General features: G+C 41.2%; 1 pseudogene; it reads left to right on the top strand.

Moving 5' to 3' along the window:
* LOC127193706 (zinc finger protein 431-like) overlaps nt 1–27656 on the top strand; it is an 82726-nt pseudogene that overhangs the window by 2004 nt on the left and 53066 nt on the right.

Raw genomic sequence — 27656 nt, 5'->3', positions numbered from 1 at the left:
TGTGATGAATAGTGGTAAAGCTTATACCTGTACCAATTATCTTTGCAGGCATGAAGAACTTATACTGAAGAGAAACCCTATGAATGTAATCAGTGTGGGAAAGTCTTTGCACATCACAGTGATATTCAAAGCCATGAAAGAGTTCATACTGGAGAGAAACCCTACAAATATAATCAATGTGATAAAGCCTTCTCATAACACAGTCTCCTCCAAATACATAAAAGAACACACACTGGAGAGAAACCCTATAAATGTAATCAATGTGGTAAAGCCTTCTCACAACACAGTCATCTCCAAATACATGAAAGAACACATACTGGAGAGAAACCCTGCAGATGTATTCAATGTGATAAAACCTTTTCAAAACACACTTCTCTCCAAATACATATAAGAACACATACTGGAGAGAAACCCTAAAAATGCAATCTGTATGATAAAGCCTTTGTATATCGCCATGATCTTCAAAGGCATGAAAGAATGCATACACCCTACAATCATTACCAAAGTGTTCATGCCTTTGACAACACAGTAGTCTCTGAATAAATAACACACACTGGAGAGAAACCTTATAAATGTAATCAAGGTCAGAAAGCATTTTCACAACACATTCATCTCCAAATACATAAAAGAATGCATACTGGAAAGAAAGAATGTAATTAGTGTGATAAAGCCTTTGCATGTCCCGGTGATCTTCAAAGGCATGAAAGAAGCCATACTGGAGCAGACACCCTGTGAATGTATTTAATATGATGAAGCCTTTGGACATTTTTATATTCTTCATTATTGTGAAGTAATTTATACCAGAGAGAAACCCTGTGAATGTATTTAATATGGCGAATGCATTCTTTGCGTTTTCATCTGTCTGGTAGAGAAGTAATATAGTAGTATAATTACCAACCAACTGTACATCTCAGAACATACTTGATGTGCCGTGGATATGTATCTATTATTTGATGTTCCATGATTCATTATGTTCTCATTAGTTATGCATTTGCAACTTCATCCCGACTGACTACCTTCTATGGGAATTACATAGAGATGCAGGATAATGTAACAGCAATCAGATTTATTAAAAAATCATTTCTGTGGTGTGTGTTTGTGTGTGCGTGTGTGGTGATTTTGGGGTATTAAGATATGGCAGATCTGTGGAAACTGGGAGACAACTTTGTGTGTTCTACTTGGGCATCTTTATATGGTGGTCAAAGTCAGGTTGCCAACGTTGCACACCATACTGATCTGTTTCGCTGATGCTCAAATAAGATTAGTTGAGACATTAAATCAGTAAAATATTGTTTGATTTTCAGATTGTAACCATATTGTCATCTTAGGAGGAATGAAAATCTGTTTTCAAATGAAAGTAATATATTGTTATATATATATTTGGAATGTGTTGGTGTATTCTTAGGAATAAACACTTGTTTATAACATTTCTCAGACCCATAAATGAATGCCAGAGAATTGTCTCAGTGGGTAAAGGTGGTTGCTGCTAAGCCTGATGACCTGAGTTAAAGCTCTGAGAGACTCATAGTACTCTGAAATATTCTTCTCTTATTTCTACACTTGGGCTATGGCATATGTACACTCACACACCAGCACATACAATAGTTTTTAAACCCAAAGGGGTGACGGTGACTACTCCCTGGGTTTCATCTCTAGAACTCACATAAGGGAAGTAGATAATAGAGAAAAGGAAGTTGTCCTCTCACTGCCACTTGTACACCATGGCACAGGTGTGTACACACAAGCACAGGTCAAACATTTTTAAATGGTTGGAATGAGCAAATCAAAGAAAATAACCTGATTAGGGAGAACGTATTAAATGATTTGCCAGGTTAAATTATTAAATTTCAAGAAGTATTACTGTTCATTAAAGCAATGATGGTTTGTTTTAAAATCTTATTTTATCCTTTCATTCTCTGATTCAAAGATAGGTCATTTTAAAAATATATTTCAGCTGGGCTTAGAGGTACATGCCTGTAATCCCAGCACCTGGGAAGAACTGGCAGGCTAATCTGTCTGAGTTTGAGGCCATTTTGGTTAATATAGTAAATCCCAGTATACCCATGGCTCTGTAGAGATACCCTGTTTCAAAAAAAAAAAAAAGTCCAAAATGAAACAGTATATCTTAACTTATGAAAATGTTCCTGATATAATCTTACTAGACTGTAACTTGTTTCAAGAAGTTATTTTGTTTTCTTTACTCACATTAAAAGAGCTGTGTTAACAAGGAAAATAGGAAGCAATGTGGCAAGTCCATTCACAGAGGGACAGAAATCCATTGAATCCTTCAACAAGGATGTAGCAAGGATTTCATCACCTTTAGGTGATAGGAGACGTAAGTTGTCATGGAACATGTTCATCCTCTGCATTATAACAACATAATTGTGAGCTGGAGAGTTAGTAGTTCTGTTCCTCCTACTTACCCAAATTTGGTTCTTAGTACCTACATCGGATGGCTCAGAACCTCTATTTCCAGGAGCAGAGCATCAGTGGCACTCTTATTGCCTGCTAGGGTACCACATACACAAATGGTGAAAGGACACACATGTGACTCCATAGTGTAAAAAAATGTTTTCTTCATGTATATGTTAGTTTTTTTAATTAAAATTGATTTAATTGAGGTGCATACGTTTTGCCATTATGTATACCAAGTGTGTGCCAGGTGTCAGAGGCAGCCAGAAGACAGTGTCTGATTCATGTGATGATTAGAGTTATAGACAGTTGTGAGCTGTCTCTTGATTGCTGGGACTCAAAGCTATGTCCTGTGGATGAGCAGCCAGCCTGTTACACTGAACCATCTTTTCAGCCCCATGAGCATGTCATTAATCGCTCTAGGGTGTGAATAGTTGATCCTAAGTTCATCTTTAACTCAGCCCTATTGACCTGGAAGAAATATAAGATTGATAGCCCCAGAAACTAACTTAGATCTGGTGTTTAAAGTAGTTTCTCATCCAAAATCGCTACAAAGTTAGGAAAGTGTCCAAAAATGATCAGTAGAGAAACTGACAATACAAGTGGTTAAGAAGTGGCTGACCTCTTGACCAACACCACAACACTGAGTTTATCTCACATGCAGTAAATAGGCAGCAGTGGGAGCCCACAAGGACACATGTAAGGTATATCCCTGTTGGAGTTTATGCCTGCTGTAAGGAGAGAAAAGAATCTTGCTGAGATGAAGACTGACTTTTCTGAAAGGGATCGTACTCTGCTTCCCTTTGTCTGCAAAATGTTGTTAGGAGCCCTGAGTGATGGAGACTCCAGATGACATGGAGGTTGTTGTCAAGGCAACCTGAGACTGAAACTTCCCTCTAAGGGAAGTCAGGCATTGACAATGCGCTGTGGAGTATGGATGAACTCTTAGGGATGGAGCTTTGGGTGCTAAAGGAAGAGGAGTAAAAGGTCAGAGAGCCGTGCTGGGGGTGGACTTGAAGACAACCTGGCTCCTACTGTTTGCTCTGTATCTGCTCATCTGTGCTGAGTCTGCACCTTCCCAGTCTTCCCTTCTTTCCTTTTCTTAGCAACTCCATATAGCTGTCAGTTTCAGTGCCCTGTAGGTCCCCACTTGGTGGTCTGCAATTGGATCTTAAAACCCCCTCAGTTCCCACTCTGTCAGCTCTGTAACCTGCCTGCATGATAGGGATAAAGATCTTCTAAAGAGACATTTATGCCTCTCGTTAGGCAAACATCTAGTGAAACAATGAACTCCATGAAATTCGAATTTCTCTTGGACTCTCATTCTGGGAAAAGACTGAGTCTTCCACATGAGAACTCTTCTGTTGAATAAGCATGAACTCATTATCTGACTACCTTGTGAAAGAGAATGGAGCTGAGAACGGGAGAGGGATTTATGGATGAGGAAAAAGAAATGTTTTTGGAATGAGTCCACTTTAAATCCTTCGGTGTAGCTGGGTGTGGTGGCGCACGCCTTTATTCCCAACAGTCAGGAGGTTAAGCAGGTGGATCGCTGTGAGTTTGAGGCTAGCCTGGTCTACACATCAAGTCCAGGACAGCCAAGGCTACACAGAGAAACCCTGTCTCGAAAAACCAAAAAAAAAAAAAAAAAAAAAAAATCAATCCTTCAGCAAGGATCTATTGGAGAACAAGTCTGGTGCCAGCAGCTCTGGTAATTTCCGATCCAATCAGAAAAATTAATTATTTGGATTGATTAGATTACTTAGTGGTGCATATCTTTTTTCTTATATGTAAAAGGATATTAGGACCTCAAGGATGGATTGGTTACCTCATGTTTTCCTTCAGACCCAGGGCAAGCTGCTGAGGTGCCTTTTTGACCTAAGCGAACCTGGCTTCCAGGTTCTCCCAGCATCCCTTGGTCCCTACCTGCTACAGGATAAGGCTGTCATATCCTGCCCTCTCCCCTGAACTTTCCAGCACAGCGACAGGGGCTTCCCCTCCTGCAGGGCTCTCCACTATATAACAGACCTTTTGGTTCCTACTTTTTGCTTTTCTCTCTTTCTGTGTTTTCCCTTCCCCCTTCTCTCTGTTTTTCTCTCTGCTTTCCTCCTCTCCTCTCTCTGTGCCCACTTTCTCTTTCTCCACTTTTAGGTCCCCCCTATCTGGAAGCCTTTCTGGCCCCATTCCTTGGGATCAGTGAACCTGCAGAGAGGTGCTCCCAATAAGCCCACATTTAAATACTTTAATGTGTCTTGAATTAGCTCATTTCACGGGAAAGAAAAATCACCTACCATCTACCTTCACTGGTCAAAATTAGTCATACTGAATAAATATGTTAACATGTTTTCAATTTTTATTAATAATTTGCTTTTTCCCATTGTATTTTTCTTTCCCTTTTTAATTTTAAAGAACAGTCTCACTATGGAACTCAGGCTAACCCAAAACTTGTATCTATCTAAACTAGGTCTGCCCACCATGCCTCTAGGATGCCTGCATTATCGGCAGACATGCCACAGCTAGTTAATTCAGTTCTTTTAATTTTCTTAAAGAGGATGAGTGGTTGAGCCTTGCTGGTTAGGGCAGCCAGGACATGGGCTCTGCTCCCAACTCCAGTAACAGAAGAAGGCTCCCATCAAATGCAACCCTGCTGGCTTAAATTTCACTGTCTTCCAACTATGAGCAATATTGTTTTTTTTTGTCATTGAGTCTGTTATAACTCATCAAACACCTAGGGGAGAACTCTGTCCTTATTCTACAGATGGGGAAACCCAGGCTCAAGGAGATAAGTGGTTTTTCAGTATTGTTAAGTATACCTGTTCACCTACTCATCCATCATTCAAATGTATCACTAAATGAGGTTGAAATCACCTGAACCAGGCATGGTGACAGAAGCCTATAATCATGGTGCTTGGAAAGAGGAGTCAGGAATTTCAAGATTTCAATGTCATCCATGGAAAGGAGGGTGTAGTGTGAGGCCCACAGAACAAAGGAAGACTGTGCTTGGTTCAGGACAATGCCCATAGTCTTCCCTGGAGCTCCAGAAAGTCAGGGCCATGCCCGCAGCATGTTTACTCTTCAAGGCAGCTTAGGTCCTTCAGGGTCAGACTCCTGTTAGTCATTAAACAGTGGAGCTTTCCTGCAAGTGTATGAATTAACCTCAGGCAAGGATGAGCTCTCTAAACTGCATATCTAATGTAGTTGAGCTCTGAAACCATATACACATAACCAATAGAAATGGACTCAGTAGGGTTTGTTCATGTATTTGCACATACTTGCACATTCTTAAAACAAAGACATTAAAAGGGAAGAATTTAGGAGGGGATGGTGAAAGGACAGGGAAAGGGGAAATGGTGTAATATATTTTAATTAACATATAAAAATAAGTTTTAAATAAAAAGGCTAGAGAGAGAGCCCCCTAATAGGTCCTGATATGGCAGCACATCTTAACAATGTTATTATTAAAATGCTTACATTAAATACCTCATGTGCTTATACAAAGCAACATTTTAATTTATCTGGAAGAAATGTAATACAGTAGGATATCTAGCAATCAAACTGTATTATCTCACAACATAGCTTGATGTGCTGTGGATATGTATAATCTGTCATTTCATGCTTCTCCATGTCCCCATTAGTTATCTCTGGGAGATGCAGGGGCACAGTTTAATAGTACAAGCAAACCAAAAGTCTTTAGGGGATGCTAGGTAGTGAGAGCTGTTTAGCCCATGGGATCAAATGTTTCCTATGCTACGAATACATTTGGATCATTGCAAACCATGGAGTATAGTGTATGTCTCAAAGGGTAATTATGAGACCTGAAGCATGTGGCATTTCCTGAGGACATGTGGTGGCAATGCCCAGTGGTACAGATGGTAGGGAGTTGAACAGGGCAGGGTCTGTTGTTCCCATTCCAAGATAGTATGGAAGTTTGGCTTCCAGGCAGAGCCAACAATAATTAGTTAGATAGATATTTGTACTGTTAAGGCCTGAAAAAGCTCTGGGGGTATGCACAATATAATTTCCAATTAGTCCCCAGTACCTTAACTAAGTCTTGTATTACCTTAGAGATGAAAGCAGGTCTGATCTTACTATAGAAGAGAGTCTATCTTCTTGGTCACTGTGGAGGCTATTTCTTTCTTTCTTTCTGTGTGTGTGTGTGTGTGAGATAAGCCTCTATGAATCCTTAAAAGTTATCTGTAAAGACTAAAAGCTATTTATATCCATATTTAGTAGGTTTTACCACAGTGACGTCTACTTCCCAGAAGACACTGTGCAGAGTTTCTCTTTCCGTTTTGTTTTGAGGGAGCTCGTTTCCCTGTGGGTTGGTAACCTGGCAAGGGAGAGCCTGAGTCACACAGTTCTCTACTAACTGGTTTACGTTGGAGATCTTAAATTTTGAATGTTCCAGAAGCACTTTTAACTTTCTTTGGCAAAGATGTGTTCCTTTGTGGATTTGGTGGATCAGGGACGGCCAGTTCAGTTGAGAAGATAACTCAATTTTATCTGTAGTATACAGATGCAGTATCTATCTTGAACCTGTGTGTTTGGTGAAGAGGCAAAGTCTTTATCTTCGTGAGCAGAGTATTTGGCATCTCAGACAACATTGAGGCTGGCATGGTTATCAGTAAGTTGGTAACAGCCACCGTAGTCTCCTGGGCTGCGTGGTCTGATTTTTTTTATTTCCCTGGGCTTCATAGAGTCCCCTCTCTGGTGCTCCAGGCAATGGATGATAGCCTGTCTATTTGGCAGCCAGAGGGCTGACAGTAAGTCTAGGATCTCTTGTTTATTTTTAATAGCCTTTCTTTTTGCTGCTTTCTTGATCAATGGCCCCATCCATGCACATTAGCTGTTGCAAATGTAGATATTAGCAATTTTGTTCTGCCCCAACTAGAGTGCTTTCATTAGTGCTTTTAGTTCAGCCTTTTGGGCAGAAGAGGTAGTAAGGCCAATTCCCAGACAGTTTCTGTAAACGCTATTACTACCTCCTCTGCATACCCGGTCCCTTCTCACATGAAGCTGCCACCATCAGTAAAATACACATCTGGATGTGGCCAGGCCATGCGCAGAAGTCCAGCTGAGTTCCATGTACTTGTTGAAGAACCTCTGCCCAGTTATGTAGAAGATCTAGGTTCAAGTCAGGCAGCAGGGTGACACTCAGGAGATACCTGATGTGAGGGGAGCTAAAGAGTAGAGCTTGGTAATGAGTCAGTATAGTATTAGTCACCCACTGGTTGGGGAGAGGGGAGGGAGGAATTTTTGAGTATCCCTTCCACTCAGTGAGGAGTGGTTATAGTCAGAGATTGTCCCAGAGTCAGCTTGTCAGCATCCTTTGAATAGAAGGAGAGTAGCTACAATAATGCGGAAGCAGCTGGGCTATTTCAATGGCACAGTTGTTCTTACGTCAAATTTTAATGGGGCTGAGCAGACAAGATGGTCTTTTCTGTAACTTGTAAGTATCTGGGCAAAGGGCATCCTGTAAAATTTGCGGGGCGAGGAAGGGGGAGGGGGAGGGCAACCGACCACAGCTTGGGGTCTCCCTGGGCTCTTAAATATGTGGTCCTCATCAATACTGTATAGATGCACGATTAGGGGATGAAATGTACTGAGTACAGTAAAAATGCCCTTTAGAGACTTAAAAATACCTCAGTCAATATCCCTACTCAATGCAAGGCTGCATCTGATAATCAAAGCTCAGTGACGTCACTAACTTAAGATAACCAGACACAGTCATACAACCCCATGACACCCACTGGACAGTATATAAGCAGAGATCAAGAGCAAGGCTCTGCTCTGCAAATCTGGAGAGACACCATCCTGATCTGGTTTGTGGTTGGAGTCTCCCCTAGGATCCTGCCCCTCAAAATAGAGACTTCTGTTAGAGACTGGACCTGCCATTCAGCTATGAAAGGTCACACAGGTGAGCAGCATCACAGAGATTGGCTTAGGACCATAATTAGGCATTTAGAGTCTGAACCTTGTGTGATGACCCTCAGCATAATAAAATAACTTCCATTATACTAATTGTGCACATCTCCCTTCTTCCTTGCAACAATACCTTCTTAGAATAAAGCTTCTAACTCTATTACATTTTAAACAAAGGGAGTTGAAAATTTGATACAGGATTTCATACAGTAATATTTACATTTCAGTGATTTGATTGAGTAATCAGTATTTTTGTTCTAGTGAAGACAGAAATAGCTTTCTGTCTTAAAAAAAAAGACATGCTTTATAATTAATAACACAGACAGAACTATATTTATTAAATGATCTTACGGATATTGAAAACAACAGGAATTATATTGTGATTACAGAGTAAGATTGAAATATAGTCAGTTATATTTTTATTTTGCTTTGGTTTTTTTCTTGTAACAGGGATTCATTGTAGTAGCTTTCCCCAGTCTTGATCATCATGCTTCACCTGGAGGAAGGAAGCCTGTGAGCTGAAGTGTAGGTACTGAGAGAGCCTGAGGCTAGCACCAACCTTGTCATGCTAATAGACACCACAGCCATATGTTAATGGAACAGCCACAGGTCGCTTCTGCCAGAGATAAGAAGAATGAAACCTTTTAGCATCAGGAACTATCATCAAGCCCCTGAGGGAATGCTTGCTTTTGCCTAAATGCCAGACTTTGGGAAAAGGAATTTCTTAGGGGAATGAGACATGGATCAGGAATAGAACTGGGCCCTCAAGCTTGTACAGAGTGTACTGTACTGACTGAGCCGTGTCCTCAGCACCTAGATCATAGCTGTTTCTATATGTATTTGTATCAGTGATGTGGCATGGGCATCGATCATGAATCTATGGTAAAGAGGGTAAATAGTTCTCTCTGCAGGTGGGGGGGGGCAGGGTTTAATAGTATGTGTAATAGGATACCTATAACAGAAAACCCCAAAAAAGTATACTGGGGATGGAAGGTGCCAATGGGTGAGAATATTAGTGGAGGACCTCAAAAGAAGTTGTATTTTAAAAGAACCTGATCCTTGGTATGCTAATTTTTAAAATATCTGACATCATCATGAGTGACCTTTGGCCCTCAAAAATACTGTATGTTACTCAAATCGCTTTTTTATTTCTGGAAGGTTGATTTTAAAAGCTGAAAAATACTCAGCTGTAACGGGATGTCTTCATCAAATCCCTCCTCCTATATCTCAGGGAACCCCTCAGAAGAAGAAATAAAAATAATACAAGAGTCTGAGTGGATGTGTGAAAAGAAAGGCAGGGACAAATATCTGGCAAATTAATGGGAGACCAAAACCCGAGGATATGCCTTGCAGGTTAAGAGTTCTGTTTGTGCAGCTAAGAGAGTTAAAATGAAGTTCCTGATTGTCCTGTGTCTTAAGGAAACCCAATGGACAAAAACAAAAACAAAACCCCCAAAACAAAAATGAAAACAGAAGAAAACAAAAACAAAAAAGCTATGTCCTATGATGAGACCAAATCTAACTTGAAACCTTGCAAGTTAAGTTGTAACTAAGATTAAGTTCCTCACATTGGCACAGGAGACAGCTTCCTGAACAGAACACCAACAGAGAAGGTACTCAGATCAACAAATAAGAAATGGGACATTGGGCTGGAGAGATATCTCAGTGGTTAGAGCACTGGCTGCTCTTCTAGAGGTCCTGAGTTCAAGACCCAGAACCTACATGGCAGCTAACGACTGTCTGGAACTGGATCTGACACTCTCCAGACATACATGCAGGCAAGACACAAATGCAAATAAATAAATAAATTGTATATTTTTTATAAAAAAAGAAAGAAATGGGAAGTCATTAAACTGGAAGCTTCTGCAAGGCAAAAGACACCATCAATAAGACAAAACAGCAGCCTACACAAGGGAAAAAGATTGCTACTGACTCAACATCTGGCAGAGGGATAATTTCCAAAATTTATAAATAACTCAAGATGTTAGACATCAACCAACAAAATAATGCAATTTTAAAAATGGGGTAAAGATCTAAACAGAGAATTCGCAACAGCAGAATCTCAAAGGGCTAAGAACCACTCAGAGAAATGTTCAACATCCTTAACCATCAGGGAAAATGCAACATCCTTAACCATCAGATGGCATTCTGAGATGCCATCTCACTTAAGGACCTGAGGAAGAACAGTCGGTCCTCTTAACCTCTGCGCCATCTCTCCAGCCCTGCATTATTTTTCTTTAAGGAATGAATTGAATATAATCATGAAGAAAGAAGAAAATCAACTACAAGCCGACTACCACAGTTGTTCATTTACTACACATAGTTAAAAAAAAAAAAAAAAAAAGAGTTATGGTGCATGGGCTGCCAATGCTTCCCACAGAGGAAATAGACTACTGTGTAATAAAACTGGATGAGCATCAATGAACCTTCTTATGGAGATGGCTTCAAATGTGGCAAACAATACACTGGGCAAAATGTCCTTGTTTTGGCTACAGACAGAATTCTACCTAACAATGGGCAAGCTTGGATGCAGGCAGAGTCGATGGCCAAAGTCTGCCAAGACAGGGTGAGCAAGTTTCCAATAGTTCCTGCCTCACAAATATGTATGTCAGATATACTGGGACTGAAGGCTGAAGAAAACACTGCACCATTATAGAGAGTTTTGGGTGACTATTCAGGTAGCAAACGGCCTCTGTCCTTTTTTTCCCCCCCATTTTGGAAGCTGCTAACCAGCCCTTCTTGTTTACTAAGGCAATTAATTTTATTCCTTCTGAAGCCTCTGATGTGGATGAATAACAGATAGTTTAGTTTTACAATGAAACATAGTTGTTTAGGGGATAAGATGTTTTTAGGTCTGCATAGATGTTTTAAGTTGATAGAGATGAGCTATGATAGATATTGATTTACACTCAGAATTTTAGACTCACCAAGATAAGAAATATGTTTTCTTCAAGGTTGCCAAATACAAATAACCAAAACACTATGAATGTAACATTAATATAATCCCTGACTGTTTTATGGTTCTTCTTGCTGTATGTAGTTTATTTTATATATGTGTAAATATAAATGTGTATGTAAAAGAATAAAAAAAATATAAAAATATCCCCACCAGTACAACAAAGGAAAAAGTTTTAGTTTCTTTGTTTTTTTGTTTTTTCTGTTTCACACGTGGATAGTGCAAGAAACTTGAAAAACCATTTAGGTTTCTGCTGTTACCCTTGGCTGTATCCCAGAGGCTGATGGTAAGATCCCATTGCTGAAGCCAACATGCTCTTCAGAAATAGGACTAAGAGAATTCAAGTTGGATCTGTCCTGTGAGTCTCCTTTATAAAGACAAGCCTTCATTCATAGCACTGCATGGTTTTAGGCAGGCTTGTAATGTAGGGAAGCAACCAGTAGGATTCCACAGCTGTACCTATAAACTATAGCAGTAACTAGCACGGCAAGATAGTATTAAGAGTTCCATAGTGGCACGCATACCTTGGTTGTAACTAACATCTGTCTAACTGAACATGAGGCCCAATCAGTAAAATAAAAAATGTGTCTGGTACTAGAACCCTCGCTAAGTACCCCAGATCATTGAGTTCATAGATCTTTGAGAAAAAACTACTACACTCACTTTAATAAACCACTGTTAAGGTTATTATTATTATTATTATTATTATTATTATTATTATTTTATTATTATTATTCAACTGTGTTTATTTCTCAGTTTCTTTCTTAACCTGCCTATCACACAAATAATTGAGACTTTATTACATTATTTAAGAAATAAGGTTCACTGCACAAGAACTGAGCAGTTATTAATCTATTTTTAACCCACTAAGCTAATTTGGTTTCCTCCCAAAGTACATTCTAGAGATACTTGCACTTTGTAGCTTTTCTGCTCCGGTACCACTCTCTGCATGTCTACTGCACTTTTCCCATGGCTGAATCCCCTACTTCCTCCTCTAATTCCTCCTCCCCTGGCTAGCAGGAAATCCAGGCTATTCTCTCTCCTGATCAGTGATTGGCTGTAAGATACCTGCAGACAACTGGGGAGCAGTGTTTACATAACATTGAGTCTGAAGATTCTCAGAACAAGGGTTGCAACCAGAAATGGGGGTTACAGAAATCAGCATGTGTATTACACAACAACCTCACACCTACAAACCACCATAATTCTTTTTTGGTGTGTGGTTTGCCAGACAGGATATCTTTGTGTAGCCTTTGCTGTCCTGGACTTGTTTCATAGACCAGGCTGGCCTTGAACTCACAGTGATCCACCTGCTTCTGCCTCCTCACCCAAGTGCTGGCATTACAGGCATGCACCACTGTGCCCCCATAATTACCCCCATAATTCTTAACTGCATCCTGATTTATATGCTTCTACAAACAGATAATTGTAGCCCCTGCGCTCATTATGGATGCTCATTTAAATGTGACAATTGGTCAAAATAGAGTAACAACTATGTGTGCAATAACCAGGACCAATGCATATATTTACCATACAATTTCTGTACCTAAGACTCAGGCAACATAAAGAAAGGGGGCTACAAACACTGGAGGAGACAGAGGACCAAGAAGCATACTGAGAGATTTTGTCTCCTAGAACTAGCAAAGAGGAGTCATCTTTGATTCTTCGAAACTATAGATGCCCAAACCAGACAATATCAACACAGAGCCTAAAATGGAAGGGAAGGGGATCACACAGAGCCCCCATGAGAAAAAGAAAGAAAGGCAACTAGAAAAAGGTCAAGAGGGAAGCATTAGACTCTTCTAGGGAGGAGCCCCAAAGTTGGTTACCCAATTCAAGTGGCCATATCTGACCTTCATATACATAAATCAACAGTAAATGGGCTCATCAGGCTGTGCTTATATAATCATGGACTTAGGTAATAAAAAGAAATATAAAATTATGAATTTGGGAGGGAGGGGGAATTGGGTAAATGAAAGAATGAATGAGGAAAGGAAAAATGGCTTAATGTATGTAATATATTAATCATAGACATATCATGTATATTATATCTGGTATATAATTATAAAAATTTTAATTATATGCCATGAAAGTGAATATGGAATTAAGAACTAGGAATATTATGACAGTTTTAAGCAGAGCTTGATGAAAGTAGATTTCAAAGCAATTTCACTGGTATAATGTGGAAAGATGAATGTAGGTATAGAAAGCAATCTGTAATACTGTTTAAAAAGTATTAAAAACAGCGCCGGGGTGGTGGTGCACGCCTTTAATTCCAGACTCGGAAGGCAGAGGCAGGCAGATCGCTGTGAGTTCGAGGCCAGCCTGGTCTACAAAGTGAGTCCAGGATGACCAAGGCTACACAGAGAAACCCTGTCTCGAAAAACCAAAAAAAAAAAAAAAAAAAAAAAAAAAAAAGTATTACAAAATAGTGCACACAAGTAGCTATTTAACAGAATGTAAAAACTGAGTAAAATGACCACATTTCCCTGTGAGTCCTGTCCAGGAGATGGTTCGGAGGGGCTAGGGTTGAACTGAGCCCTCAGAAGCAGCGCTCTGGAGGTGAGAGTTTCTGAGAATCAAGGGGTCCATCTGGTTTCTTTGAGTTCCTTAAGAGCAGACCCAGCATCAAGGATTTCTGACAGTTAGTTTGGCAGAGAGCCAGGAGTTTTCAGTGCTGCCGCCACTGAACTTATTAATTTCATTCTGAGCAGCAAAGGTGTCCAGAAGAATGCACCGTCCTGCTGGGGAAGGGTGTTGCAATACTTAATCCTCAGTCGATTCCTTTAGGTTCCATGGGTATCTGATGCCAATTACAGGGAGGAAAACTCCTTTGGCCACTTACCAAGTCTCAGACAGTCAGATACGTTGATCCTGGAAGCAGGTTATCAGAGCTGGGGGGTGCTTAGCACTGGGCACTCCAGGCCTTACCTGATTCACATCAGACATGAGCTGACATCATCCTCCAGACACGCTTGACTAGGCCAGCTTATGCCTTCCAGAGTCAGTGGGACTACAGTAGGCCCTCAGGCAAATGGCTAGTCACAGAGGATGAGAACCGGGACATGGCTTCTGGGCCCCAGCTTGAGAACATCTGCTCCTCTTTTTCAGAACCTCCACTGGTTTGCTGCCTTTCCTCTTTTTCAAGCCTCCATTTGATTTAGTGTGGCTTCTCTAGGCTGGCCCTGTGCCATTCGACTATGCAAGTTATTTACACACAGACTACCCAAGGGACACCGTCCCCACCTCACTTCACTCAGCAGGAACAGCAAATGAGCAAAGTAGGGAAACTGACACTTCATACACAGAGTAATGAAATGCATAAAACCCTATACAATTACATCAATAATGATTCCAACAGCATTTGGAGTAGTCATTATGCCTACTTCTCTGTTGACTGTTTTGACCCCAGTTTGTCAACCCAGCTTTTCTGAAGTCACAGGAGTCTGTACCTTCAGGGTGTCTTCATGCCCAACTTCATTTTCCAGAGTGCATCTGAGAGGCTGATGGGTGGTATCTTGGGCTTCATGTGGGTCTTCTATTGAGGGGAGTAGGGCCTCCTTCTGGCATGGACTCTCTTGCTAGCTCTTTGATTACTTCACCCTGGCAGGACTGTCTTACCAGGTCACAGGGGAAGAGGGTGTGCTCAGTCCTGATGCGACACGATGAACTGGGATGCGTGAGGAGGGGTGTTTCCCTTATATATGAGGAATGGGGAGCAGTGAGGGGGGAGTGAGTGAGTGTGGGACTGGGTGATGAGGAGGGATGGGGCTACTCCAAGGATGCCAAGTGAAAGAATGATAAAGAGATCAGGTAATGCTCAGACTGAGGATGTGCATGGCATTGTGGTGCACTGCTGCCTGCCATAGGGAGGACATTGACCCTTGAGAAGCCTATGCTCTGGCCATAGGGCAGGGACCTTGGGATTATGACTTGGAGAATCAGGAATTCTCCCTGGCAACTGTTTGTATAGTGAATGTGTAGGTGACACGTAACTCAAGCTGCTCTGCTTATTATTGTAGACCCGGTGTACCAGTCCATTAGCCCCAGTTGTGAAGACTGACCACCTGGGGTTCAGGGAAAATGGAGGATGATGGACAGATACAGGCGCCAGTTGCTTGGATTTTCCGAAGAGATAAGCCCAAGGCCAAGAGAGACAAAACAAATCTCAACCACACTTCCAACCTATTTACACTGTAAGCAAGGGAGTGGTTTAAGGAAGTTTGGGAAAGTGGGGAAGGCCTTCTGTTGGACCATTGAGGTCATGCACCAGGCCTTCAGCTGATTTAGAGTGGGAGGGTGGAGGGACAGAGGAGAAGGGGGAAGCTCTAGAAAGATCTAGATTGTGGCATGAACCTCTTATAACTAGGCCAGAATTCCCTGGCCATGTTCCAAATTTCCATGTAAGTACCTGAAGGAATTCTTACCAGCAATGGGAAGTGTAAAAAAGTGCAGTAAAATCACTGACTTAGACCACTTTGTGGGTAGAAAGAAACGGTGGATTTGGGAAAAGAAACTGTTGGATATCTCTCTGCATGACAGAGAACTGTAACTGGTTGTAAAATCCATGTCAGTTTTAGGTTGACAGATTCGAGGGAGAGGAAGGGTACCATTCAGGATAGTGTGAGTTAGCATGGGGAATTTGATCTGTTGCAGGCTGTTTGGTCTCATCAGGCACTAGATACATGTTGTGGTACATAAAGAATGGAGTGAATTTTCTAGTAAAAAAAGAAATCCACTCCAGAGATTTCTGAAGAAGGCCAGGTTGGGTTTCTGTTTCTGTTTATCCAGCAGCGGTCCTGCTGTTTCCCTGTAGGAGGCTCTCCAGCAGTATCCAGTAGGACTTTCTTGGCAGCACTGTCATTTATGGGTTCCCTTTGAGGCTTACAAAGCAGATGTCAGGACTCGAAGGAAGAAGGAAGTCCAAAAAATGATGGCATTTAGGATTGCTCAGCAATTTCTTTAGCTACTTGAATAAAGTTCACCATTTCTATCAAAATAATAAGAGAGTTTAAGCCATAATTCAGTGTATCTAGCAAAAAAGTATATTTAAAAAAGACTTTTTGGGAGTTGGGGAAAACTCTTAATATGTTTGACAGGGTTTAATATGTTGACTTAGGATTGGCATACTTTATTGCTTGTTTTTATTTTCAGTTCAAGGATAATTCATATATCAGAATCAAGACTGCTGTCAAATGCTTCTGCAGGCATCAGTGGTAGTGCTAGGATGGTTTTATGTTAGCTGACAGCAGGCCACACATAATATTGCATAGATAAACAGTTCCTAAGTGGTGAGGAAGATTCAGTTTCACACTTGTTATCGACGGTGTATTATAGATGCTTGCACGGCCACACCATCTTTGGAATAGAGATTATGCTCTTTACTTTATTGTCTTTTGAGCTTTGGACATATTTTCTCTCCCCCATGTTTTACCTACAGTTGGTTTTAATGTGCTATTTTATTCATTTAAGCTTTTAGTGGCATAATATATACAAAAATGTTTGAAATGAATGAAGAGACAACAAACTCATGAATAATTGGTAGGACCATATGAAAGTATTTGGAGGGAACAAAAAGAGGGAAGTGTGAGTACAGTATAATTTCAAAACTAAATTCTTCAAAAAATACAAATATTTGAATTCATTTTATATTGAGACATGAACACATCACACCACAGACCTCCAGCTCAGCACAGGCTTTGCATGGGAAACATGGCTTCTGCCTTCAGACCAGAATTGGAGGACTAGTTTATTGTGTGTACTACAGAGGAAAATAGGGCTGGCAGTCAGCTTCTAGAATCACCATTATGAAAAAGGGCCTGAATTTTTGTCAGGGTGAATAAATTTATGGTTTCCCAGCATGCATTAATTCATGTTATGTGAATGAAGACAGACCAGATTGGTGAGCGTACACTTTGAGAAGGTAAGCTTGAGCCAACTGCTGTTGAATTTATAATTAGGGACTGTCCTATGTGTAATTCTGGTGGATGTAACTAAGTCTGCTCAAAATTTGAGACACGGTCCATTGGCTGGAGCTGTGTGTCAGTCCACAGAGCTCAGCAGCTCACATTGCACATAGAGGTAAGTCAAACAGTGTCTTAACAATGCCATTATCTCTACCAGGGAATGGCTTGTTATTTTTCAAAATCAGCATAGCTGACTGATCTTTTACTTTTTTCTTTCTTCTTTAAAAAAGATTTGTTTATTTATTTATTCATTTATTTATTTATTTATTATAGTGTTCTGCCTGCATGTTAGCTTGCATGTCAGTAGAGGGCACCAGATATCAATATAGATGGTTGTGAGCCACCATTTGGTTGCTGGGAATTGAACTGAGGACCTTTGGAAGAGCAGACAGGGCTCTTAACCACTGAGCCATCTCTCCAGTCCCTTTCTTTCTTTTCTCTTTCTTTCTTTTTTCTTTCTTTCTTTCTTTCTTTCTTTTCTTCTTTCTTTTCTTTCCTTTTTCTTTTCTTTCTTTTTTTCTTTTTCTTTTTCTTTCTTCTTTCTTTTTTTTTTTTTTTTTGTTATTTGATACAAGGTGTCTGTGTAGCAGCTGCAGCTGCCTTGGAACTTGCTATTTAGTCCAGGCCCTGGCCTTCTCTTTTTCAAAGTCAGTATGGCTATGCATTTTATCAATTATCTTTTCAAAAGTCAATATTTGGTTTTGTTCTTTAAATTTGATTTTCTTAAATGCATCACAAGTCTAATTTCTTTCTTTGTTTTCTTTTTCTTTTTCTTTTGGTTTTTCGAGACAAAGTTTCTCTGTGTAGCCTTGGCTGTCCTAGACTCACTTGATGACTAAGCTGGCCTCAAACTCACAAAGATCCACTTGCCTCTGCCTCTGCCAAGTGCTGGGATTAAAGGCATGCACCACCATGCCCGGCCCAACTCTAATTTCTTATGTGTTTTTATTTCCCAATGTTTCCAGGTCATTAAGAATTTCTTTTTTTTTTTTTTTCCTCAAGTGCTATTATTTTTATTTCTATATAGAACAATGTCTTCTATATCCTGGGTTGCCTCATGCTAACTACCAGTAATTGGTAATTGTTTTGTTGTTGTTGTTGTTTTGGTTTTTTCTTTTTTAAATATTTAATTATTTATTATGTATACAGTGCTCTGCCTGCATGTATGCCTCCACACAAGAAGAGGGCATTATATCACATTATAAATGGTTATGAGCCACCATGTGGTTGCTGGGAATTGAACTCAGGACCTGTGGAAGAGCTAGTGCTCTTAACTGCTGAGCCATCTCTCCAGCCCTTGGTCATTGTTTTAAACACCCAACCTGCCTGCTGCCCCGTGTTGGGAAGACGGCCTGCAACTTCTTCCAGGGTGGGCCTGACAGGTCACTGAGACAGAAAAGTAGTCTAGTGAGTGAGTGTTTTCCAACCTCTCTGGCTTTTATTGAGGACTTAGTGAGTTCACTGACCAATATTGAAACGTTTGTAGTCACAGCACAGAAAGGGATGGGCAGCAAAGAAAGAGAAGGCCTTTCTTGTTTTGCCAGTAGTTGACATTAGCATTGTGTAGTGAAGTAATCCATTTTAGACCATCAGTACATTTCCTGAATAGCCATTTTTCTGGTGTATACACCAGGCAATCAATAATCTGGACAAAGAACTAAACTTATCATGAAAGAAAGATACTGTAGTTAAACTAGTTCAAATAACTACAATCCAAGCAGTTGGGTAAGTGAGGGATTATCTTTGTGTGTGTGTGTGTGTGTGAAGATTTATTTATTTACTATGTATACAGTGTTCTCCCTGCATGTGTGCCTGCCTGAAGAGGGCACCAGATCTCATTATAGATGGTTGTGAGCCACCAGGTGGTTGATGGGAATTGAACTCACAACCTCTGGAAGAGCAGACAGTGCTCTTAACCTCTGAGCCATCTCTCCAGCCCCATGAGGGATTATCTTAATTATATCTTTAGAAGTTAGAAAACCCTTCTTTAGGCTGGATCTTTTGAGGTGATAAGATCCTTTTTTATTCTAAGGCACATTTCTGATGGCAGCCTAGATATAAAGGACACTGAAGATGATGGCTCTATCTCTTTTTCTGCTTTCCCTATTTGTGGCAAGCAAAATTTTTTTTTCTGGCATTAGAGCCCACTTCTTTGGAATTCTGGTATATGTTGAAGACCAGCTGAGACATCCAGCCACATGATCTGAACAGCTACTGGATTCTTCAGCTTTCCATTGGTAGACAGGCAGTGTTGCACTAGTTGGCCAACAGCCTATGACCCACTCTTACAAATCCACTTTCTACATACATAGAGATTCATTCTAGCTGTTCTGTTCAGCTAGAAATCCTTTGCTAAGATAGCGGCATTTTTTGTTTGTTTGTTTCTTTGCTTTTTATCTTCTCACAGGGTAAGATGTGCTGGCTAACAGTAGCGCTTCAACGTGTTGGTCGTCTATTTCATGCTTCCCCCTCCTCCCTGGATTGTCTCCTACCTATCAGGTGGAAATGAGCTGCAGTTCACCTGCCCCCCAGCGTGAAGTCACAGAACAAAACTCTCATTTTGTTTCCTAAAATCTCTCTTTAATTGTTGATATTTTTGGCACCCTTCCACCTGTGGGACAGATTATACAATCCATTTCAAATTGAATAATGGGCTGGGCAAGCTACCCAGGTAGTCCAGGAGGAAAAGGGGGACGTGCCTACTGGGTACTGGAAAACAGAAGACTAGGCTAGTGCTCCTGAAATAAAAAATCTTTGCAGACCTGCTGGAAAAAGTCTGTCCCTGCAATGGAAGCCTGGACCAAGAACCACACTATGCCTTGTGCTTTCAGAACACTCTAACCTTAAGGAAGGTGCTTATGTCACTCAAGATTCATTGGCCAATCAGGACCTTTTGGCCAACCCTCCAGTCGGAAGAGGAGGAGGGTTCTTCCGAGCACCGTGCTGCAGCTTCAGCGCCATAGCTGAGCAAGCTTGATTATTTCGTGTGATGTGGTCTGAGCAGAGCTCTGGCTGCTCTGAGGGGAGATCAGGCGAGTCCCAAAGTCGCGACATGGTGAGTATGTGGCGCCGCCATCCCGGTGGATCAGGTTGCTGAATAGCGCAAGCCAGTATGGTTTGTCGTTCCAGGGGACGGGTGGGCGCCAGCAGCCAGATGCAGCCACCAGTGAGGTCCCTTGTCCTAGCCACTCCATGAATGCTGCAGTGGCATCAACTACACTATGGGGGTTTCATTTACACAAAGCATTTGCAGTAGGGGTGTGAGTGTAAAAATGTCCTTGGCACGATGCCAAACTCGGAGAGGCCTAGCTAGTTTCTTTAGTATCGTCTACAAGTTCATTTGGAGTTAATTATGTAGAGGTTTTAAATGCCATCTCCTGTGTTGAGTGGCACTTTCATATAAAGTTGTGATGCAAAGGAGTAGGTGTAAAGGATTTACCAGTGCATAGGAGATAGGAAGTCACACCAAGTAGAACTTAGATACGGGATATTCTAAAACACCCCACAAATATGCAGCACGCTAACCGGGCCTGTTAGAGATTAGATGCTAGGATACCTCTTTGCCCGCCAGGGTTGTCTAGAAATTTCTCTCCAACCCATAACCAAGGAGACCCCACCTTGATGCATACCCCACCAGGCCCATCTCTATGTCAAAGAGCGATCTAACAAGCTGCTGGATTGGGCATTACATGATCTCAGCCAACATTCGTGGCTGGTGTAGCATAAACTTGAAGTTTTCTTCTTGAGAAAAGCATAGTTCTGCCACATGACAACCATTTGAAAAGGAAAAACAAACAAACAAAAACACTGCTGTGTTGAGGTCTGGCCTGATCAAGCAAGGCTTTCCCTGAGGTCCTCACGTATTGAGAATGACCTAACTCCTTCTGAAACCCAGAAACATACTTGGCAGAGCCACTAATTGCCTGAGCCCAAGGCCTTGGGAGCTTTCTCCAAAGATTCTGAGGCATTCAGAATAAAACCAGGAATAAGCTTGGGGTAGCTGTAGGGCCAGGGCCTTTGAGCAGGGCTTGCTTCAGATTGTGAGACTCCATCTCTTCCCACCACAGAGAACTATGGTTATCAGTTTCAAGGCCACCGTGGTCTCGATAAGTTAGGTTCTTGATCTCCTGAGTTTCTTTTGGGCAACACTGTTTTGCTGGACTCCTCCTGAGTTTGTCCCACTGAATGATAGCATCTGCTGACTTCATAGATGCCTCCCACTTCCCTCCGGGAAGTAGTATACAAGATGCTGTTCTTCTTAAGAACATCACTTAGTATAAGATGTAGCCTGTGTCAGACCTCCCCACCCCAGGTTCCGTACTTTCTATCTTCTACTTTTCTTATCATTTGCATCCTTTTGGACCTTCCACTTAGGACCCTGTCGCTGAAGTACAGTGTGCCCTAAAACCTCCTGTTTGTGTAATCTGGGGCCTGAATCTCAAAGAGACTCAAGGATGATAGCATATATGGAAAGCAACATCCGTTCCAGGCGGCTCCTCTTTTAACATTAAGCAGAGCTGGTTGCATGCTGCTATGAGAGAGAATTTCTTTCTTAGCATTTTAGTTGTGTGTGGCGTGATTTCTTCCTGGGAAGGCATATTAATTCTAGAACAGCTATAGCTTCAGCCTTTTAGAAAATTATTTCTGAGACAAGCTATGTGGCCTCAGGTCACACTGTTCCCGGTTTATTGCTCCCTCAGAGCATTGGCACTGCTTCCCTCTTGATTAAACTTCCTAAATTCGGGCTGGAGAGATGGCTCAGTGGGTTAGAGCACCGCCTGCCCTTCCAAAGGTCCTGAGTTCAATCCCCAGCGACTACATGGTGGTTCACAGACATCTATAATGTAATGTGATGTGATGCTCTCTTCTGGCCTGAAGGTGTACATGCAGGCAGAACACTGTATACATAATAAATAAATCTTTAAAAAAACAAACAAAAAAACTTAAGTCATGTAATGAACTCTCCATTGCAGTATCAGGAAATAGGGTTGCCTGTGGAGTAGGGCTTTGGCCTTCAGGCCAGAACAGAAGAAAGAACTGACTGTGACACTGCAGGTGCAACAGGGTGGACAATAGCTTACAGACTAACGTGTAAGGGAGTCAGCCGCTGGCATCACCATTATGAAGAGAGAACTGATTGAAGCAGGGTGAAGGATTTTCTAGTTAACCAGCAGGTAATAATTCAAGCATGTGAATGGACACAGATCAGATTAGAGGATCTACAATTTAAAGAGGTAGGTTGAGTCAGTGAATTTGAATTTCCAGTTAAGGGACTGTTATCTAATGCACTGGAGAGATGAACAACACTGTTGACATAGTTAAAGCAGATGAAAAGATGAATTTGTGACATCTCGTTGGCTGTTAGCTGACGGTGTCAGGCTACAGATCTCAGGAGCTGACATGGAACATAGTGTGTTGATCATTTGTTTCTGTTTAGATCAATATATTCTGTAGCTCAGGCTTGCCCCATGCTATTTACTTGAGAATTGTTATTGTCACCGAATCCTGCCTCTGCTGCTCAGTGCCTGGAAAACAGACCTGTAACTCTTTCCAGCCTGGGCCATGACTGGTCAGTGAGAAAGGGGAAAAAAAGCCAATCAGTGAATGCCCCTGACTTCCCTGGCTTTTGGGGGAATTTACAAATAAAAGATCCTGTGTAAGAATTGAGTTCCAGGTCAACTTTGAAGCTGATGTAGTCACAGCACAGACGAGGATGGGGAGGACGAAAGTGAGAGCTTTCCTGCTTTGACAGTAGTTGGCATTGGCAATGAGTAGTCAGGTAATCAATTTTAGGCCATCAGTAAAGTCCAACCTAGCCTTTTTTCTTTCTTTCGTTTTATTTTTATTTTATTTTTTTTGATTCATAGACCAGGGCACTCAAGAATCTGGATAAGGGCCAGGGCGTGGTGGCACACACCTTTAATTCCAGCACTCTGGAGGCAGTGGCAGGCGGATCTCTGTGAGTTCAAGGCCAGCCTGGTCTACAAAGTGAGTTCAGGACAGTCAAGGCTACACAGAGAAACCCTGTCTTGAAAAACAAACAAACAAACAAACAAAAAGGATCTGGATAAGGAATTAAACTTATTCATTGAAACAAATTATTGTAGTTACAGTAGTTTGACCAACACAGAAGATCTTGACAAAATGGTGTGGCTGTGCCTAATGGGAATGTTATTTATTTATTTATTTATTTATGTCTGAAAATGCACAACCTGAGAGAAAAAGCGTGAGTAATACTTGGTGTTCTCTCATACGTATGTCTAGTCCCTGGAGAATAATGGACCATAAAACCTTTTCCAACAATTTAAAATAATGTTTGTGATTATAATTAAATCATTTCACCTTCTCATTTCTTCCTGCTGTTAAGTCTCAAACCCTAGGACAAATGGCTGCGGTGCCCATTTAACAAATCAGAGCAGAGCTGGCTCCCAGCATCCCTGAGTCCTTACCCGTTACAGGGTGATGAGTGGGTGACATACCCACCCTTTAGCCCAGGGTTTGGGCTGTTATTTCCCGAGTTGCCCTTCCTTGTGTAATTCAACCATTTTGATTACCTTTTCATCTCTCCATCCCCCTTTCTTCCCTCTCCTCACATGGCCCAAGGCCTTGTCCACTCTGGACTCTCTGCGATGTCCCAGCTTGTGGAAATGCTCTGTCTACTTCCTTCCTCCCTCCCTTTCTTTTTTTTTTTTTTTAAGACAGGGTCTCTCTGTGTAGCCTTGGCTGTCCTGCACTCGGTTTGTAGACCAGGTTGGCATCAAACTCACAGTGATCCGCCTGCCTCTGCCTCCTGAGTGTTGGGATTAAAGGCGTGCGCCACCACACCTGGCCGCTCTTTCTGTTTTCTACTCCACCATAACTAGAAGCAGTCGTGTCCTTTCCATTTTTTTTTTCACCCCTCTGCTATTTACCACTCATTGCTTTTAAATTCATTGCCACATTTTTGCTTCAGTTGTTATGGTTTGAATTTGATTGCAGTTTCTTTGCAGGATTTCCCAGCTAGGAGCTAGAGATGGTCACACTGGGTGTTGACAGCATAACAGAGAGTGCCCATGGAGGATCCTGTGTGTCTTGTAAGACGAACGGGTGTTGGGTGCAGAAGCTGATTGGTTGCCCACAACTTATTGTTTTCCCAGGAAGTGCAGTTTCATTTTCTGAGAAATTGAAACTCGGGCCTTGTTGGCCTGAGGTTGATTCTGAAGGCTGTCTTGGAGTCAGGCTGGCTACCGAAAATTTGTCCTCCTCATTGTTTCTTCCAGTACTCGGGCCGTTGTACAATTGTGTCTGGGGTAACAGATAGTGGATAGATCCGTAGAAAGCCTACTGAGTCTTCTGGCAGGGGTGGCATTTGGTTGGGTGAGCAGGCTGTGTGTGTCACATTGGGGCCGGGACACAGTGACGAGGCAAGAAAGGAAAAGCCACTGGATATGGTCTGTGGGACACACAGGAGGTATGGAGAAGGGGAGAGAAAACTGGCCCTGGTAATCTGTTCCAGGCCTAAGGGTGACTGTGAAAATGGGCCTGGGGTGACAGATAGGTGGGTACATCTTTGGCCACACTGTCTAGTCTTCTGGAAGCATGGCCTGTGGTTGTACAGGCATCCTATCTGGTCCCATACCCAACATCTTAATTCTGAGCCATCAGGTTCCCAGGAATAATTAATTACTTCTTTATTTAGATTTTTGGTGTTGTTAACCTGCTAAAGGCATTCATTCATAATAAAACGTACTATGTGGGCTGGGCATGTCACTCAGGAAGTATTATTCTTAGGGATGACCTGAGTTCAGATATCAACAACCATTTCTGGAGGCTTATAACCACCTGCTACTCCGGATACCAGGAATCTCACCCTCCCCTCTGATGTGTCACCTGTACATACATGGAAGACATTCTCTCCCACAAATGCAAACATATACATAAAATGGGGATAAACTTGTTTTCAAACATATTTACGACTTATAAAGCATTAATTCAAAATAAGCTACTTTAGCTGTATAATACATATCATACACCCATGTCTTTAAAAAAAAATCTGTTTTCTTGCATTTGGATTTCCACAGTTTTCATTTCCATACTTTTATGCCTATTTCATGCATACTTACATCCTATCATCCATTATAGGAAACAAAATGTTTTCTAAATGATTGTAACAGATGTCCTTTTCTTTATCATAAGAGAATGAGATACTTTAGCAGTCGAAACTATTTTCTCCAATGTAGAAGCATCATTATTTTATTTTGTTTTTTTGGGGTGGGGGGTGGAGTTTGAGACAGAGTCTCTCTGTGTTAGCCTTGGCTGTCCTGGACTCACTTTGTAGACCAGGATGGCCTCAAACTCACATCATAATGGTTTAAGTGAATCTCTCCAATTTTTCTGGAATAACCCTCCATTTCCAATCTATTTTCTAATATTGGCAAAGGAGTGAAACAGAGTACACAAGATGAGTGCTGGCCAGTGTGATTTCTTTGACTTTGACTTTGACTATAATCTTGTAGTTCTTGTTTAAAGGAATTATATGTCAGTCTTTCTTTAATTTGTGATTCCATCTATATTGTGTGATTTTTATTAATTATAATCTAATTATATTTTTCTCTGGAAAATGATAAACTTTTATCTATTTGTCTTCTGAATATTTACTATATTTAGCTATGAGTTCTTTGAGTTTTTGTTAGTTGGGGGCTTGCTGAGGAGAAACTGTTTTAGCTTTTCTTCTTGTTCCTCACCTCATTAAAACGAGGATTGCCTCTACTCATCTCTTGGCAAAACTGTGTTTATCAGCTGTTGCAATCAAATGTATTTGGGATTTTTGCTACTTACATGATTCATATGCATAACATACTGGTTTTGGTTTTTTTTTTTTAAACTTTCTAATATTATTGACTCTATGTCTTAAATTAGCTTCAGTTGTCAACATTTCAGAACCTCCAGTCATCCAAAGGAGCCACAGTTGAGGGCATGCCCTCATCAGAATGCCTGACCACTATGTCTGGGAGTGACTGTGTTGATTAATAATTGGTATGAAAGGCTCTTCCACGGAGGGTGACAGTATCCCTCAGCACATGGGTCGGGGCTGGATAAGAGAGCTAGCTGAGCATAAGACAGTGGCAAAGCAAGCACACAAGCCAGGAAACAGTGTTTGCACATCGATTTTTTTTCTCTTCATTTTCTTGGAGCTTGAGTTTCTATCTTAAACTCCCAAAATGGTGGACTGTGACCTGGCAGGACTAAACACGTACTGCTGTCCATTCCCTGAGATGCTTTTGGCTAGAGGATTCAATCACAGAAGCAGAACAGTAAGTTAGAACAAAAAATTGCATGCAAAAAGTGATTTTAGTTTTGGACAAAACCTGGGAATGTTCTCTTTTGGAGGAATGTGGAAAATATCAGACTTTAGATGATAGAAAGCTGTATACAGAGCTTAATCATCTATTCTGATAGAACTTGGAAGATCAGAGTGTTGAGAGTAATACAGACAGAAGTTGAGATCATTGGATGTCAGTGGAAAATGAGCTCCATGAAATACTTAGCTAGAGGTTATTTGCCCAAAATCTTTTTTTTTATTTTTTATTCTGCCTATGCCCTGAGAAATTAAGGGCAGAATTAAAACATAATGGGCTGATTTCTTAGATGCAATATTGAATCTGTTGGATGCTTATTAGTAGTGGCTCTTTCAGGACTATAGTGGGGAAAAAAAAGCAACAAGAGAGACAGAAAGAAATGCAAAGTCTGTGCTGTAGAGAAAAACAGCACTGGATAGCTTTAGATAGCAATCAAATACTTAAAAAGAGGCAGGAATTTTCAAAGAGATTATCACCATTCAAGGGAAGGCCCTTGTTCTGGATTTGAAGCCTAAGAAAATGCCCCCGTAAGAGTAACACTCCCTCCTGCTAAGCCTTCAATTAATGGAAGGAGAAGGCAAAGTGATTCCTAGTCCTAGTCAGGAACTTCACAGAACACCTGCTGCAACTGTGTTCCGAACATGGCAGGGTTCATCCCAATTTAGAAGTCATACTTGGCAGGTGCACTTACGCTGTTCTGGTTCTGGAAACAAGAATGTTGCAAAACTTAAGGTGATGGATTTTTCCTCTGTGGTGTCAGTTCAACACCATTTCAGCTGCCATCTGTTTAGCAGAGTCGTAGCTCCAGTGAGACTATTTGTGAGTATATTACGTGAAGCTGTGAGAATGAGGTCTTAGTTGAGTTGGGCTTTGAGACCACAAGATTTTGAGATTCCTAAGCTATGAGACACCTACCATGGAGAGCTGCATATAGTGAGAGGAAGTAAGCAAACCAAGAGATGTGTGAGAAGTTTCAGAGATAGGGCCATCTAAACCCTTTGAAACTGAAACCCTGTGTGTCTCAGATAGAGCTACAAGATTTGGTATTGGCCCTTCTGGGTT

Source organism: Acomys russatus, chromosome 9, assembly GCF_903995435.1.
Source record: "Acomys russatus chromosome 9, mAcoRus1.1, whole genome shotgun sequence".
NCBI classification, from domain to species: Eukaryota; Metazoa; Chordata; class Mammalia; order Rodentia; family Muridae; genus Acomys; species Acomys russatus.
Note: the sequence above shows the minus strand (reverse complement) of the source record. Positions and strands in the feature narration are given on the sequence as shown.